Source organism: Bubalus bubalis, chromosome 9 (assembly GCF_019923935.1).
Source record: "Bubalus bubalis isolate 160015118507 breed Murrah chromosome 9, NDDB_SH_1, whole genome shotgun sequence".
Lineage (NCBI taxonomy): Eukaryota > Metazoa > Chordata > Mammalia > Artiodactyla > Bovidae > Bubalus > Bubalus bubalis.
In genome coordinates this window covers 66,995,039-67,013,193 of record NC_059165.1, presented here as the reverse complement: position 1 = coordinate 67,013,193, position 18,155 = coordinate 66,995,039, and the positions used below count along the sequence as shown (strand labels likewise).

The 18,155-nt window shown below is 46.9% G+C and overlaps 1 pseudogene; it reads left to right on the top strand.

Moving 5' to 3' along the window:
- The first annotated feature begins 2,680 nt into the window (after positions 1–2,680).
- LOC112587121 lies at positions 2,681–3,362 on the top strand (annotated as a pseudogene).
- The last annotated feature ends 14,793 nt before the right edge of the window (positions 3,363–18,155 follow it).

The window sequence follows — 18,155 nt, the reverse complement described above, 5'->3', positions numbered from 1 at the left end:
GTCACTGTTCAGCAGAACTCACATGTGACTGGGTCTCCTGATTTTATCTGGGGACCCTAGTTGGGGAGACAGGCTCTGCAGGCCTGGCCGATCTCCGGAGCATTTATTAAGCACCTAATATGGGGCTTAGACACTCCCCTCAGAGGTAGGGGCTGGGCCGGGAGACCCAAGTAACCAGTTCCTTGGGGATAGTGTGACCGGGCTTCTGGAAGCCCCCAGCCCAGCCAGGCCTGGCCACTGCATCCCTCCCAAGGCTCGATCGCACAGATCGATGCCTTCCCTCACGGTGTGGTGTTTGCAGGAGCTGTAGCCCTGATCGAAGCGGGCAGGGAAGGAGACGGGGAGGGCGGGAAGCAGTGGAGTGGGATGGGGGATGGACTGAGCGCATGCGCATGTGTGTGTGTGCCGTTACATGTGCGCAGCTGAGGGTGCACATGTGCCCACATCTGCGTGGGAGCATCAGTGTGTCTGCTGGCCAGTGGCTGGTGTAGACATCCAGCCAGCCTGTGCCCCGGTGTGGATGTTGGTGTGGTCTGTATAGACACGTGTGAACACTTGCATGCGTGCGGTGGACCCTCTGACCTTGTCTTCTGTGCTGGTGGCCTGCCCGTGTTGAAGAGGTCCCCCAGAGCCACGGGTGGTGAGAGTCAGCAGGGGCCCTCAGGAAGCCAGAGTCAAGGGTGTCGAGTGTCCTGGGTTGGGGGCTCTCCCAGGGCTTCCTGCCTTGGCTGCCCACACGTAGACACCAGGATGGTGGTTTCAGGTGTCCACCTCCCCTTTCCAGCTGGACAGGAGCGGATGAGACCACCGGGTCCTCTGGGCAGACACTTGGCCACCATCCCGCTAAAGCCATTTCATAAATTCCCAGTGTGGGAGGGCCGGAGGGTCTGGGGGGATCCAGAGACAGCGACAGAAACAGAGAGAAGGGGGAGGGGTGGGGACAGAAAGGCGCTGAGAGACACCCAGAGAGCGGCAGTTCACATGTCTCTCTCTCTGTCAACTTGACTCCCTCAGGCCCGCAGGATAACAAATCCTTACACAGAAACAGGACTAAATGAAGAAGCCTCCTGGGGCACTCGCTCCTGGGGTGACCTGAAGGGCAGAGCTTGCTCCTTCCCTCAGAGGCCCCGGCTGGCGTGCTGGCCTGCGGAGCTGGGGGGTCAACGTCCCCATAGCTGGTGGATGGACCCCACCATGGGCACTCTGCCCAGCAGTTCCCTCTACCTACACCCTTCTGCTCACAGCAGCTGGAGGGACTGACATGCCAATGAGCTTGTGCCACTCTCCTGCTAAGACCCTCACTGACTCCCTATTGCTCTTATGATCAGATGCAGACTCCTCAAGGTGGCCTGTCAGAGGTGGGTCCTGCTGTCCATCCCCATTTCAGAGAGATAAATGCTGAGGCTTGGAATGGAAAAGGGACTCAGCCAAACTTCTGAGTTCTGGCTCAGCTGGGAGAGGAACAGAAGCAGTGGCTGGGCCTGAAATGGTACGAGAGGGAGGTTGGACACGAGACAGGAGCCCAAAATGGGGAAGGACCTGCTCAGTCTCCAGAACACAAATGTGGTACCCATAATATCCCAACATGAACACACAGGCATGTTTGTCCAAAAGAGACTCACTCAGGTCCTCGTGACTCTTAGTCACCAACAATCAAGACAAAATTTCAGTTCCTGCTTCCAGGCTGCGAGTTCAAGGGGAGATGTATCTGCATGTGCTGAGAAGTGACAGTGAGGGAAGCGGCAAACAGTGTAGACCCAAAGTCAGAAGTGAGGTTCCATGCTGCTGCTAAGTCACTTGTCGTGGTCTGACTCTGTGCGACCCCTTAGACAGCAGCTCACCAGGCTCCCCCGTCCCTGGGATTCTCCAGGCAAGAACACTGGAGTGGGGTGCCATCGCCTTCTCCAGTGAGGTTCCATACTTAGGGGCTTATTAAGTGCAGAAATCAAAAGTACTACAAAGACCAGCCATCACCCCAGAAAACCAATCTTCATCTGGACACCCATTTGCCCAGAAGTCACAATCCATTCCTCAACTCTGTTTCAATAGAACATCAAATCTGTGATATAGGTTTTTTTTTTTCTTTCTTTCTTTTTTTTTTTTTGGCCACACTGCATGGCTTGCAGGATTTCAGTTCACTGACCGGGGATGGAACCTGGGCCCTGGCAGTGAAAGCTCTGAATCCTAGCCACTGGCCACTAGGGAACTCCCTGAGATATCATTTCATATTATTAAAATAACATAGGCTTTATTTTCATTTGTTGTTCAGTCATTCAGTCCTGTTCAACTCTTTGTGACCCCAGGGACTGCAGCATGCCAGGCTTCTCTGTCCTTCACTATCTCCTGGAGTTTGCTCAAACTCATGTCCATTGAGTTGGTGATGCCATCCAACCAGCTCATCCTCTGTTGTCCCGTTCTCCTCCTGCCTTCATTGTTTCCCAGCATCAGGGTCTTTTCCAGTGAGTCAGCTCTTTGCATCAGGTGGCCGAATTATTGGAGCTTCAGCTTCAGCATCAGTCCTTTCAGTGGATTGATTTCCTTTAGAATTGACTGGTTTGATCTTCTTGCAGTCCAAGGGACTCTCAAGAGTCTTCTCTAGCACCACAGTTCAAAAGCATCAATTTTTCGGCGCTTAGTCATTTAAGACAATCATGATAAAAGGGAGAAAAAATGAAAGAAAAGTCGTCCCATCCATCTGTCACAAATTGAATATAGCATTGTCGCCCCCCACCCAAATTCATGTTCACTGCAACCTCAGAATGGGACCTTTTTTGGAAATAGGGTCTTTGCGGATGTAATGAGTTAGGGTCTTGAGATGCTTTCCAGACCTGACTGAGGAAGTGCCGTCATGGGGGTTGACATCCACCATAACAAGGACCAAAAGGTTCGTTGCAAGGAGCCCAAGAGCTAGCACGCCTATCAAAGGCTGCTGGTCAAGCTGAACAGGCCAGACCAAGCACCTCCATTTTCAGTCAAGTTGTACTGAAGAGATTGTGAGCTGCACCAGCCGTCCACCTTGGTCCCTTTTCCAGATGATAGAGAAGATGAAGTTTTTGGGCTGGACAGACAAGATAGCTGTGGTCATGGGGGCTGCAGCCAATGATGTGTGTGTCTAGGAGGTGCCCAAACTGAAGATGTGTGCTCTGTGCCCAGAGTTGCATCCTCAAGGCCGGGGCAATATCCTCACCTTTGGCCAGCTGGCCCTGGACTCTCCCATGGGCTGTGGCCCTGTCTTCCTCTCTGGTCCTCCCCAGGGCTGAGAGGTGTACAGGCATTTCAGCAAGGCCCCAGTAACCCCGCATAGACACACCAAACCCTCTATACACTCCAAGGACCAGAAGCTTGAGCACACCAGAGGCTGATGAGCCAGTCTTGGCTACACAAACTAACCCCAGATTCTACCTTGTTATTGAAAAGATGTGTGATGCTAAAAAAAAAGAAAGAGTCTTGAGATGACATCATTCTGGATTTAGGGTGTGACAGAAAAAGACAGAGAAACATACAAGGAATAAGGTGATGTGAAGAGGAGGAGCAGAGACTGGAGTTATGCAGCCATAAGACAAGGGCTGCCAGCAACACCAGGAGCTGGGGAAAGAGGCTGGGTTTTTCCTGCAGAACCTCCAAAAGGAATCAGCCCTCTGACACCAGGATCTCGGAGTCAGGCCTCCAGAACCGGGAGAGAATAAATACTGTTGCTTTAAGCCATCCAGTTTGTGCGACTTTGTTACATGGATGGACCCGAGAACACTCACACCTCTTCCTACTGTTAGAGCATCTGCCCTGAAACATTTGTGTGTGACCTTTCACCCTTTTTCCTGTTGATGGGAATCTTTTCTTCCTGTGTGTAGTTCATCCAAGACACTGCTCTCTTGTCAGTTTACAAGAGTATGTGAGTGTTTTCCTAAGTAAATACTCAGCAGTCGTCATCTTAAATACTGGGACACAGATATATCATCATATATTTGTTCATTAAAGATTTATTTATTTTTGGCTGTGTTGGGTCTTTGTTGCTGCAGGTGAGTTTTCTCTAGTTTCAGCAACTTGGGGCGACTCTCTGGTTGCACTGATTGGGCTTGTCATTGCAGTGGCTTCTCCTGCCGTGGTGCATGGGCTTAATTGTTCCTCTGCATATGGAATCTCCCTGGAGCAGGGATCAAACCTGTGTCCGCTGCACTGGCAGGTGGATTCCTAACCACTGGACAACGAGGGCAGCCGTATCATCATTTGTTGAGCAAATTGTCTTGTTTTGAACACTTAGATGGCTCCCATCTTTTTTCTGTTGGAGACAGGACAGCTGTGGGCATCCTTGAATTTAGACACTTGAACACACCGTGGAGTTTTCCTTCAGGACACTCTCAGTGTAAAGGAGTTACTTGTCAGAGACCATGAGACAAATATTAAGACCCTGATGATACATTTTCTCAAATTATCTCCAAAGTAACATTACCAAATGCACATCCTTTAGTTGCGTCCCAGCAGGTACATTTGCCATCATCTACGCCAGCCATGGGAATTGTTATTTTTTAACCCTTGAAATGTTGAGGTATACTTTTCAGTTATTTGTATACTGATCAGTAATTTCACTTCTAGGTATACACCCAAAAGAATTGGAAAGAGCTACTGGGCAATGGCACCCCACTCCAGTACTCCTGCCTGGAAAATCCTATGGACAGAGGAGCCTGGTAGGCTGCAGTCCATGGGGTCGCTAAGAGTCGGACACAACTGCATGACTTCACTTTCACTTTCATGCATTGGAGAAGGAAATGGCAACCCACTCCAGTGTTCTTGCCTGGAGAATCACAGGGATGGGTGGGCTGCCGTCTCTGGGGTCGCACAGAGTCGGACACGACTGAAGTGACTTAGCATCAACTGAAACAAGTACACACATATTCACAGCAGCAGGATTCACAGGAGCCATAGGTGGGAACAATGTAAGTGTCCGCTGATGGATGTTGGACAAACACAATGTGGTCCAACTGTGCAGTGGAATATTACTCAGCCTTAGAAAGGATAGAGATTCTGACACCTGCTACAACCTGGGTGAACCTTGAGGACGTGATGCTCAGTGAGAGAAGCAGACACAGAAAGCTGATTCCACTCACAGGAGGTCCCTGGAGGAGTCAGATCCACAGAGACCGAAGTAGATGGTGGTGCCAGGGACTGGGGGAGGGTAGGAAGAGTCAGTGTTTCATGGGAGCAGAGCTTCAGTTTGGGAAGATGATGGTGGGGGAAGATGATGGTGGGGATGGTTGCATGACAATGTGAATGTGCTTAATGCCACTGAGCTGTGCGCTCAAAAATGGTTAAGATGGTGAGTTTTAAGTCATGTAGATTTTACCACAATACAAAAACATTTTTAACGGAGAAAAAATGAGGTAAAATGTATTTGCAGTGAAATGCACAGATCTTGGTCTGTAGTTTGATGCATTTTAACAAATGACCACTCGTTATGTGAACAGAATCCTACCACATCGGAACGCTGTGGTTCTAATTCGTGAATTCTGGTTTTTCATGTTATTGGTTATTTGCATTTCCTCTTATGGGAATTTCCTCACTGTGGTTTTTGCCCATTGCATCAGGGTGGGCTGCTGCCAAGAACCAAAATAAACCTGAACAACCTTAGAAAGGAGGCTTCTCAGTCTAGACACTGCAAATCTCTAATTGCCCGTGTGAACCAGGGGTCCAGGGAAAATCGTGCAGTAAGAGAGCATCAGCCAAGACATGTGTGGGTGACACACGCTTGCACAACCCCAGCCTGTGTCTGCAAAGAGACCCCTGACACCAGTAATGCATGTCCCTTGGGAAGGGACTGAGATGATGGTCTTTTTGCTCTGCTCTATCTGCCGTGGCTGAAAATATCATTTGCCACTGCATATAATAAAGTAACATGCTCAGAATTTTAAATGTATTGGGACTTCCCTGGCTGTCCAGTGGTTATCCATGCTTTCACCACAAGGGGCACGGGTTCCATCCCTGGTTGGGAAGCTAAGTCCAACAAGCCACATGGCACATACAAAAAAAGAAAAGGAGAAAAAAGAAATAAAATATACTGCTGGTGTGCCATTGTCCCCAAGACCAGAGCATCTTCCTGAGCCCAGATCTGAAGACTCTTTCCTGGTTGAAACATCCACCTCGTCTCCTCTACCTCACACCCACCACTCAGATTCCATCTCCGGGTCTTTGAGTCTCATCCTTCCCTGGGCAGAGGACTGAGGGTCCCTTCCTAGCTCTGAGTCACCCCTGCACTGAAGGGCCAGCTAAATGCTGATGGGTAGATGGGGAGGCAGACATATGGATGGGGACACAGGTGAGTGTATAGACGGCTCAAAGCATAGAAGGGTGGTGGAGGCTAGATGAGAGAAAATACGGGAAGGTCTTAGAACAGGGCCTGGCACATAGGCAGTCAATTAAATGTGACCTTGTGACAGGATGGGGAAGGGAGCTCACAGGTATACAGTGGAATGGATGAATGTCTAGGTGGTAGGAGGATGGATGGATGAAGGAATGAATGAAGCCATGATCGGCAAGTGAATATGTAGGCAGACTGATGCTGCTGCTGCTGCTAAGTTGCTTCAGTCGTGTCCGACTGTGCGACTCCATAGATGGCAGCCCACCAGGCTCCGTCATCCCTGGGATTCTCCAGGCAAGAACACTGGAGTGGGTTGCCATTTCCTTCTCCAATGCATGAAAGTGAAAAGTGAAAGTGAAGTCGCTCAGTCGTGTCTGACTCTTAGTGACCCCGTGGACTGCAGCCCACCAGGCTCCTCCATCCATAGGATTTTCCAGGCAAGAGTACTGGAGTGGGGTGCCATTGCCTTCTCTCATGTAGGCAGACTAGGTTATGTGAATAAGTGTTGACATCAATATGGCAAGAAATGGTTGGGTAGATGGAGGACTGGACAGATGGAAAGATAGGGGGATGATGGATGATGGATGACAGATAAATCTATGGGCCTAAGGATGGATGATGGGTGATGTATTAATAGATGAATGGGTGAATGGACAGATGGGTGGATGGATGGATGGATATAAGAGCATATTATAGATGGTGAAAGGTAAGCCTGACTGGCTGGCTGGGTAGATGAATGAATGGATTGATGAGTCTATGGATGCATGAATGAATGGATGGGCCTATGGATGGATAATGGGTGATGTATTAGTAGATGAATGGATGGATAGATAGAAAATCATATAATAGATGGTGCATATAAGGATGAGTGGATAGATGGATGAGTCTATGGATAGATGGAAGAATGGATGGGCCTATGGATGGATGATGGATGATATATTAATAGATGAATGGATGGATGGGCAGATGGATGGATGGATACAAGAACACATTATAAATGGTGGATGAATGGATGGATAGATAAATGAATGGGTGGGTGAGTCTGTGGATGGATGAGGGATATTTGGGGGGATGAATGAATGAATGATGAATGAATGGATAACTAGGTGATTGAGTGGATGGATGAAGGAATGAATAAGTCTATTGTTGGGTGGATGGATGAAAGAATGGATAGAGGGATGATTAATGTATGAGCAGTGGATGGATGGATGGTGGATGGATGGTAGATGGATGGATGGGTGGATGATAGATGGATGGATGGGTGGATGGATGGATGCATGGTGGATGGATGGGTGGATGGATGAATGGATGATAGATGGATGGATGGGTGGATGGCTGGGTGGATGGCTGGGTGGATGGTGGATGGGTGGATGGTGGATGGATGATGGATGAATGGATAGTGGATGGATGGATGGATGGATGGTGGATGGATGGATGGGTGGGGGGGTGGATGGATGGATGACCATACGCATGGATGGATGACCAGATGGACAGATGGATATGTGGACACTGTCCCCATTGAGTCCCACATCCAACAGGGCTGCAGGCCACCGCCTCGAGGCCTGGTTGGTTCTCAGGGGCTTCACTTTCTGTCTTGCATTAAGCCTTCTGCTACCTTCTGGGCCTCAGTCTCTCCCCACATTTGGGGAAGGGACAGGGGGAGCCCAGAGTCCACTATGCTGCTCCCTCTCCCACCACCTCCATTCCTCCTCCCCAGGAAGGACCGGTTCAGGATCAACGAATGAAGAACAAGATGCAAAAAGGTAATTAATCTATGGAGAGGGGAGGAGTGTTAATACCTTGAAAACACAGGGGACACACTGTCAGCTCCCACCAATTAGTGGCCTAAACCTGTGTGGCTGCTCTCCATGCTGCGGCCGAGTTGATTACTCTAATTAATTTTGCATCGACCCACATGGATCTGCCGGGGAGCGCTGATTGGCCTGGGAGATGGATGCTGCTGGCTGGCCAATGGCCCCCATGGTCCCCGGTTCTCCACACTCCCCGCCGCTTGGCCGGTCCCTCAATGTCCAGTCTGCAAGGTCAAATGATGCCCCACCCCCGCACCAGCCTCTAGCATCCAGCCCACAGCCCAGTACACACCCGGATCTGCAGAATAGGGCGAGGGCACAGCCGGGAGCCTGTTGCCCTGTAACAATGATTGTGCAGAGCTGGAGGCAACTTCCAGGGCCTATGAGAGACCCCTCAGCTGGCCTGGCCTCTGAGGGCCGCCTAATGGGAGGGCGTATTCAGGGGGTGAGGGAGCTTTGTGCAGCTAAGGAAGCTTCTCCCTGCCTCGGCTTAGGGCAAGAGCCAGACTCACCTTTCCCCAAGCATGGGGGTACTTCCTGCAATCCAGGGCTTTAGTTTCTTGTTCCAATGCACTCAGATGGTTAAAGCCTCTGCCTACAATGCAGGAGACCTGGGTTCAATCCCTGGGTCGGGAAGATCTCCTGGAGAAAGAAATGGCAACCCACTCCAGTATTCTTGCTGGAAAATCTCATGGATGGAGGAGCCTGGTAGGCTACAGTCCACGGGATTGCAAAGAGTTGGACACAACTGAGTGACTTCACTTTCACTTTTTTTTTTCCCCAATGTTTACAATGACACAGCCCTGGAGGTCAGAGGCCTTACAGGACTAAATCCAGGTGTGGGCAGGGCTGGTCCCTCCAGAGGCTCCTGGGAAGCACTAGCTACCTCCTTTTCCAGCTTCTAGAGATGCCCACATCCTTGGCTCACAGCCCCTCCCTCCATCACAATCAGCAGCCCAGCATCTCCCATCTCTCTCTGCCTCTGTCCCTCCCACCTCCCTCTTAAAAGGACCCTGTGATGACACTGGGCCCCCAGGAAATCCAGGATCATCCCCATCTCAGGGGCCTTAACTTAATCCTTCCTGCCAAGTCCCCTCTTCTGTGTGAGGTGACACGTCCACAGATCCTGGGACCAGACAGGAACATCTTTAGGGCCATTATTCTGCAGACCACAGGGAGGTGTCCCAAAGCAGTCCCCAAGCTCTGGTCAGAAGCTGGATACAGCCATACCTGAAGGGGCTGTTCTGTTTTTTCTAATATATATAATTTTATTTATTTACTTTCGGTTGTTCTGAGTCTTTGTTGTTGTGAGCAGGCTTTCTCTAGTTGTGGAGAGTGGGTGCTGCTCAGTTGTGGAGCACAGACTTCTCACTGGAGTGGCTTCTCTTGCTGTGGAACACGGGCTCTAGAGCACAGGCTCAATAGTTGTGACGCACAGACTTAGTTGCTCCGAAGCATGTGGGGTCTTCCCAGACCAGGGACTAAACCCATGTCTCCTGCATTGGCAGGTGGATTTTTAACCACTGAGCCACCAGGGAAGCCCTTAAGGGACTGTTTAAGTTGTTGGCATGAACAGAAGACAGGGACATATGTGGCCCAGAGATCTACTCCAGGAAACAGAAGACAAACGTTCTGTATAATCTCAAAGAAAAGAAAGAAGTCAATGATTTTATAGAAAAAAGATGAAAGACGAAATGCTAAGTAAGATGAGAGACTCAGATCAAAAGAAGGCTGGCAGAGCAAAGCCTGTCAGTTAATGACAGCAAAACTATCATCATATGTGGTACAGATCAGAATCAACATTACGGCGATTCAAAGTGGCCACTAGTTTGATCAATCATGCCAGAAGGCAGAGGGGAAAAACAGATAAGACAGAGCACTGGTGTTCCCAAACAGAACCATATTCCACAATGTAACAGAAGAAAACTTTCCTCAGGTGAAGAAAGGTATGAATCTACAGCCCCCCAAAAGGGCTTCCATTTTTGAGGCAAAATTAAAGTAAAACAATCAAGCCCAACAATTCTCCAGGGGATATCTGTGCATGTAGAGGCTTAAAGGGAACACACAGAAAGATAACTGTCAGGCACTTAAAAGTACCAAGGATATTAAAGACATCAAGCTGTCACATAAAGGAAATAGTGTTAGAAAGACAAGGAAATAATGGGTAGATGCCTCATAACAGGCTTTAACCCATTTCTCCTAGTACTTGTTGAAAAGGATACACAGAAAAGTAAGGCAGGGAAGGATCAGTGTGGTTTAAATGATGAGATCAAGCTAATAGACATATCAGACTCTCCTGGGACAGAGGACAGAATTCTTTTAAAGGCCCTGGATCAAAAGCCAGCCACCTACTGGAGGGTGGGGTGGACTGGGAGGTTGGGATTGACAGGTATACACTGTTGATACTATGTATACAATAGATAACTAATGAGAACCTACTACATAGCACAGGAAGCTCTACTCAATGCTCTGCAGTGACCAAAAATGGGAAGGAAATCCAAAAAAGAGGGGATATATGTCTATATATAGCTGACTTTACTTTGCTGTACAGTGAAAGAGGAGAGTGAAAAAGTTGGCTTCAAGCTCAACATTCAGAAAACTAGGATCATGGCATCCTGTCCCACCACTTCATGGCAAATAGATGGGGAAACAATGAAAACAGTGACAGATTTTATTTTTTGGGGTTCCAAAATCACTGCAGATGGTGACTGCAGCCATGAAATTAAAAGACACTTATTCCTTGGAAGGAAAGTTATGACCAACCTAGACAGCATGTTAAAAAGCAGAGACATTACTTTGCCAACAAAGGTCCATCTAGTCAAGGCTATGGTTTTTCCAGTAGTCATGTATGAATGTGAGAGTTGGACTATAAAGAAAGCTGAGCGCAGAAGAATTGATGCTTTTGAACTGTGGTGTTGGAGAAGACTCTTGAGAGTCCCTTGGACTGCAAGGAGATCCAACCAGTCCATCCTAAAGGAGATCAGTCCTGGGTGTTCATTAGAAGGACTGATGTTGAAGCTGAAACTCCAATACTTTGGCCACCTGATGCAAAGAACTGACTCATTTGAAAAGACCCTGATGCTGGGAAAGATTCAAGGCGGGAGGAGAAGGGGACGACAGAAAATGAGATGGTTGGATGGCATCACTGACTCAATGGACATGAGTTTGAGTAAACTCCGGTAGTTGGTGATGGACAGGGAGGCCTGGCGTGCTGCAGTCCATGAGGTTGCAAAGAGTCGGACACAACTGAGTGACTGAACTGAACTGAACAGTAGAAACTAGGCTTCCCTGGTGACTCAGACGGTAAGGGGTCTGCCCTACAATGTGAGAGACCTGGGTTCGATCCCTGGGTTGGGAAGAATCCCTGGAGAAGGAAATAGCAACCCACTCCAGTGCTCTTGCCTGGAAAATACTATGGACGGAGGAACCTGGCGGGTTACAGTCCATGGGGTCGCAAAGAGTCAGACACGACCGAGCAACTAACATACACACAGTAGAAACTAACACATTGTGAAGCAACTATACTCTGAAAAAAACTAATTTTAAGAAATAGTAAGGATGTTGGGCTTCCCTGATGGTCCATTGGTTAGGAATCTGCTTGCCAATGCAGGGGACATGGGTTCTATCCCTGGTCCGGGAAGATCCTATATGCCATAAGGCAGTTAAGCCCATGCTTGACAAGAGAAGCCATCGCAATGAGAAGCCTGCACACTGCAGCTAGAGAAAAGCCCATGTAGCATCGAAGACTCAGAGCAGCCAAAAACAAATGTAAAGAAATACATTTATAAAACTATATTAAGGCTGTAGATCTTGTCAAGAAGAGGAAGACTTAGAGATAACATTCTAGACTAGTGTTTATTTTTTACTTTATTGAAACTCTTAGAAGCTGACATGAAATTATCACCTGATAACCTTCTACAGCAAATATAAAGTTTAAATTTTCACAAACTTGAACTTATTAGAAGGAATGCAAGGCTCATCCAAAATTCTATAAAGCAAGAATACATACACATATACCTATATATGTGTATGTAGGTGTATAAAATATTAAATATATCCATGTATTTTTTTTAAAAAGCCAGGCACCTTGTGAGCCCTGAAGAAATCCTGATCCATTCCTTACAGTGGAAAGAATGCTGCCATATTTGTCAACCACAATAACTGTTAGCCACTCAGTTGTGTCCGACTCTGTGACCCCATGAACTGTAGCCCGCCAGGCTCCTCTGTCCATGGGATTCTCCAGGCAAGAAAACTGGAGTGGATTGCCATGCCCTTCTCCAGGGGATCTTCCTGACCCAGGGACTGAACTTGGTTCAGGCAGATTCTTTACAGCCTGAGCCACCAGTACCAAAGCATGAAAAAGTAGTAATTTTGTGATCAAAACAATTTGAGTCCTTGAGAAACAATGCTAAAAAAACTATCCTCACTAAAAATCTATGGGTCATGGCCAGGTACAAATCTAATGCCTTAAATGCTTCCGTAGCTAAAGGAAAAGACAGTGAATGTAAATAAAGCCAGCATCTCAAGAAGGCAACAACCCTAAAACAGAGCTAATGAAAACAGAGGAACAAATTAATAAAGATAAAAGCTGAAATTAACAAGTTAGAAAAGGGGAACACAGCAGAATTAATAAATAAACCCCATGGCTGCGTCCCTGAAAATAAAAAAGAAAAGAAAATGCTCTAAAATAGACAAACCAGCTGATAGAATCAAGAAAGTCAGAAGAAACACAAATGAGAATTAGGAATGAGAGAAAGGCTATGAAACCATAAATACTGAGGCTATTTGGAGGCACAAAGATAAAACAGTGGAGGATTCTGTGCTAATGAACTTGAAAACTGGGATAAAATGGATAATTTTCTAGAAAAAGCATAAATTACATAAATTGACCCCAACAGCAGCAGAACATTTAAGGAAAAACATGAGAGAGTTTTGCCTCAAGGTGATTCCATGGGTCTCTACCAAAAATAGTTGAAAAGGAGATGTTCAAACAAATACTCATTCATGAATGTTTATAGCAGCACAGTTCACACCAAGTGTCCATCCACAGATGATGGATAAACGCTACATAGTTCCTCCACACAAGGGAGCATCCCTTAGCCCTGAAAAGGGGAGAAGCCCTGACACTTGCTACCACGTGGATGGACCCTGAGAACACGATGCTCAGTGAGATAAGCAGACACAGAAGGACACACGGGGTGTGATTCCACTGATGGGAAACATTCAGAACAGGCTGATTCACAAACACAGAGAGTGGGTTCCTGGTTGTCAGGGGCTGGGGAGGGCGTGGGGTGACTACTGACGGGGACAGAGTTTTTGACTGAGGTATGGTGATACTGAAATTAGTAATAATAAATATGCATTTGGTCTTTGTCTCTGTTCCCGGCTCAGAGCTCATCAAATGCTGAAATTTCCTAAGTGACAAGAGATATAAAGGAAAGTGAAAGTGAAGTCGCTCAGTCGTGTCCTACTCTTTGCGACCCCATGGACTGTAGCCTATCAGGCTCTGTCCATGGGATTTTCCAGGCAAGAGTGCTGGAGTGGATTGCCATTTCCTTCTCCAGGGGATCTTCCCGACCCAGGAATCGAACCCGGGTCTGCTGCATTGCAGGCAGACGCTTTACCATCTGAGCCACCAGGGGAGCTATAAAGGGGTCTTTAGTTATTCACAATATAAGTACCTTCAAGCACAGTGACAGACTTTATTTTCTTGGGCTCCAAAATCACTGTGGATGGTGACTGCAGTCATGAAATTAAAAGATGCTTGCTCCTTGGAAGAAAAGTTATGAGACACCTAGACACTGCAACAAAAAGCAGAGGCATCACTTTGCAACCAAACATCCATATAGTCAAAGCTACGGTTTTTCCAATAGTCATGTATGGATGTCAGACCTGGACCATAAAGAAGGCTGAATACCAAAGAACTGATGCCTTCAAACTGTGGTGCTGGGGAAGACACTTGAGTGTCCCTTGGACAGCCAGGAACCAGTCAATCCTAAAGGAAATCAACCCTAAATATTCATTGGAAGGACTGATACTGAAGCTCCAATACTATGGCCCCTGATGGAAAAGAAAAGACCCTGATGCTGGGAAAAACTGAAGGCAGAAGGAGAAGGGGACGACAGAGGATGAAATGGTTGGATGGCATCACTGACTCAATGGACATGAGTTTGAGCGAACTCTGGGAGATAGTGAAGGACAGCATGCATAGACTGTATGCTGCAGTCCATGGGGTTGCAAAGAGTCAGACATGACCAAGCGACTGAACAACAACAACCAGCAGGCCCCAATATTAAACCTGCCAAAGATAAAATGAAAAAGGAATCCACAGACTGCCCCCCATCTCCATGAAAGCAAAAAGAACAAAATCAAGTCTTATCCAGGTAAATCTAGAGATACTGGAATAAAACAATCCCACCATCATCAATTAAGACAGGTTCCAGGATGGCAGAAGCTAGTCAGTGTTGGAAAATCTATTCAGATAAAAATAGACTTTGTTGTTCTAATAGATTGGAGCAGATGAACCAAAGGCTCATCAGGAGATGCCACTGTTCGGTAGGCAGAATAGGGAAAAGGAGTCCAAAATGGCGGTGGCTAAAAGACAAGGAAGATCAAAGGAAGGTCCGAGGACCAGAGTGAAGACTTCAGACAGAACAAACAGCACTCCTGGCTAAGCCCAATTTGCATAGGGCAGACCCAGGTGGAGGAAAAACATATAAAAGGAGGAGCCAAAGCGCTTTCTCATGGACTCTCTCTCCCGCATGCGTGCGCTCTTTTCTTTCTCTCTTTCTCTCTCTCTCACTCTCCTGCTATCTTCTAAATAAAATAGAGCTGTAACACTGATTTGCCTAAGAGCTGTAGCACAGTTTGTCCAAGACCCGAGAGCTGACGCACCGAGGGCTTTAATGTCCGTCGCTCCAAATCTTTGTTGTGACGAGACAAAGAACTGAGGAACATACACTCGCGTGACACCACTAATATTCACCAGAGATTCTAGGTAAAACAGGAAAATAACACTCTTTTTTTTTTTTTTGCTTTAATGGAAGTTAGGTATTTCTTTTACTTTAAAATTTTTATTGGTGTATAGTTGCTTTACAATGTGTTAATTTCTGTTGTACACCAAAGTGAATCATCTGTATGTATACATATATCCCCTGTTTTTGGATTTCCTTCCCATTTAGTTCACCACAGAGCACTGAGTAGAGTTTCTTGGGCTATACGGTAAGTTCTTGTAATGTCAATAGTGTGTATGTGTCAACTCCAAGCTCCCCTTCCAACCAAGCCCCCTTTTCCCCTTGGTGTCCATATGTTTGTTCCCCGTGTCTGTGTCTCTATTTCTGCCTTGCAAATAAGTTCATCTATATCATTTTTCTAGATTCCACATATATGGGTTAGTATATGATATTTGTTTTTCTCTTTCTGACATAACTTCACTCTGTATGACAGTTTCTAGATCATCTTAGGAAATTTCAACATTTTATGAACTCTGAATCAGAAACAGAGATGAAGATCAACATATCTCTACAAGTGACCCAGTTTTGTTCCTTTGATGGCTAAGTAATAGTCCATTATAATATATGCACCACATCTTCTTTACCCATTCACCTGCTGATGGGCATTTAGGTTGTTTCCATGTCTTAGCTATTGTAAATAGTGCTGCTATGAACATAAGGGTGCATGTGTCTTTTTGAATTATAGTTTGATCTCTGAGTTGGGAAGATCCCCTGGAGAAGGGAAAGGCCACCCACTCCAGTATTCTGGCCTGGAGAATTCTGTGGACTGAAAGGTCCACGGGGTCACAAAGAGTCAGACGACACGACTGTGTGACTTTCACTCACTCATTTACTTTCTCTGGATATAGGCTCAGGAGTGGGATTGCTGGGTCATATGGTAACTCTATTTTTAGTTTTAAGGTGATTCTATCTTTAACGTGAATGAATAAATGGACAGGACTTCTGGTATTGTTGTTAAACACATGAAACCTTCACAGAAGTCTCCAAGAAACAGTGTACCAGTAGCATCATCTACCTTTTTCACTGGGGACCCACATGTGCCTTGACGAGGGGCAGGGGTTCACAGAGGTACAGGGAGATGGGCAAGAGGTCCATACTAAACCCTGGAACCTGCACCAGATCTCCCCCAAATCCCTGAAGCCTGCACCTCAAGAGGGCTGAATGGAATGGTGAGGACCTTCAGAAGGCTCATGCCCCCTTCTCTTTTCCATGAAGCCTTCTAGTAAATCCCTTCTATGGACAGTAATTCACCAACATCACCAGGGCAGGTTGACGACACCGTGGAGGTGCTGGCAAGCTCCATAAGGCAGGATAACAAAATAGTTCATAATGGTAGGACAGGTAGCACTTGAATCAATGCCCACTCTGATACCACACAGGGCCCAGGGGGCTCCTGGGTGCAAGGCCTTTGATTTCCCCCTTTCTTTGATTATAGGAAACAGCCTTCACTCAGCCTCCATGACCTTCCTTGAGTTCTAACTGCAGATTCAAGCAGTTGCTAATTAGGGAAGGGAAGGGACGCAAGACCAGGGAAAACCAAAGTCAGGAACAGCCTTGGGGCAAGGTCCTGGTTCCCCAATAGTGGATACACACAACAATACCTTTGAGCTATTTTGCACTGAAACCCATCCAGGTAGAAGTGTTATTCATTCAGTCCTGTCCGACTCTTGGCAACCTATGGACTGTAGCTTGCCAGGCTTCTCTGTCCATGGGATTCTCAAGGCAAGAATACTGGAGTGGGTTGCTATTTCCTACGCCAGGGGATCCTCCCGACCCAGGAATCGAACCGGGTCTCCTGCATTGCAGGCACATTCTTTACCATCTGAGCCATCAGAGAAGCTAATGATTAACAGTGGTATGCAGCCCACAAACAAGTAGACCCCAGACTAGCTGGACCTGAAGGTTGATGATGCTGACTCCTACTTAACTCACCAGGAGCTCATGAGAAGAATGGCCACAAGTTGAACATGCCCGCTTTGAACAATGACTATAAAACTTCTCACTACCTTCCCCAAGTGGGGACACATGATTTTGAGGGCATTAGCCCACTGTGGCCCCCTTTGCCTGGCAAAGTAATAAGGCTATCCTTTCCTACTTCACCCAAAATTCTGTCTTTGAGATTTGATTTGGTGCAGGTGTACAGAGAGGCTGAGCTTTCAGCATCAACTGGGACTGTAAAACCAGTATGATTTCTTAAGCTGAAATGGGAAAGGAATTCACATGTTGCTGTTTTCAGAGGTTGTCACTGTATCATGGAAACCCCAAGAGAGTTTATGAAGTGTTACCAAGGTGTTCACAACAGTTACAATGTAAATATGCAAAAGCAACAGTAGCTTTCCGTGGATGGGTGACAACCCTTGAGAACACAGATTAGGAAAAAAGAATCCATTCACAACCGTGTGCATGATAAGACATTTCAGTCATGTTCCACTCTTTGCGGCCCCATGGACTGTAGCCGGCCAGGCTCCTCTGTCCATGGGATTCTCCAGGCAAGAATACTGGAGTGTATTGTCATGCTCTCCTGCAGGGGATCTTCCCCACCCAGGGATGGAACCCATGTCTCTTATATCTCCTGCATTGGCAGGCAGGTTTTTTACCGCTAGTGCCACTTGGGAAGCCCTATTCACGACAGCAATGAGAACAAAAACTCAAGAAACTCACAGGCACTTCAGACGTATGTGGGACTTAAAACACACACACACAAACCTATCGAAGGACAATTAACATGGAATATATGAAAAGATGTTCCAATTCTGAAGGAAAAGACCCAAGAATATAAAAAAATGTCAATTTCCTCCATATCCATCCATACAATGGTATTTCAATACAGATGAAAATTCCATCAGATTCTTTTCCCCAGGGTGAAGAACTGAATAAAATTGTTCAAAAGTTCTTATGGCAGAATACACTGCTGGCTTGGGAGTTGCCAGGGTTTTAAGAGCCCAGTAGTTGGGGACGGGGGACTACATATTTTTGCAAGAA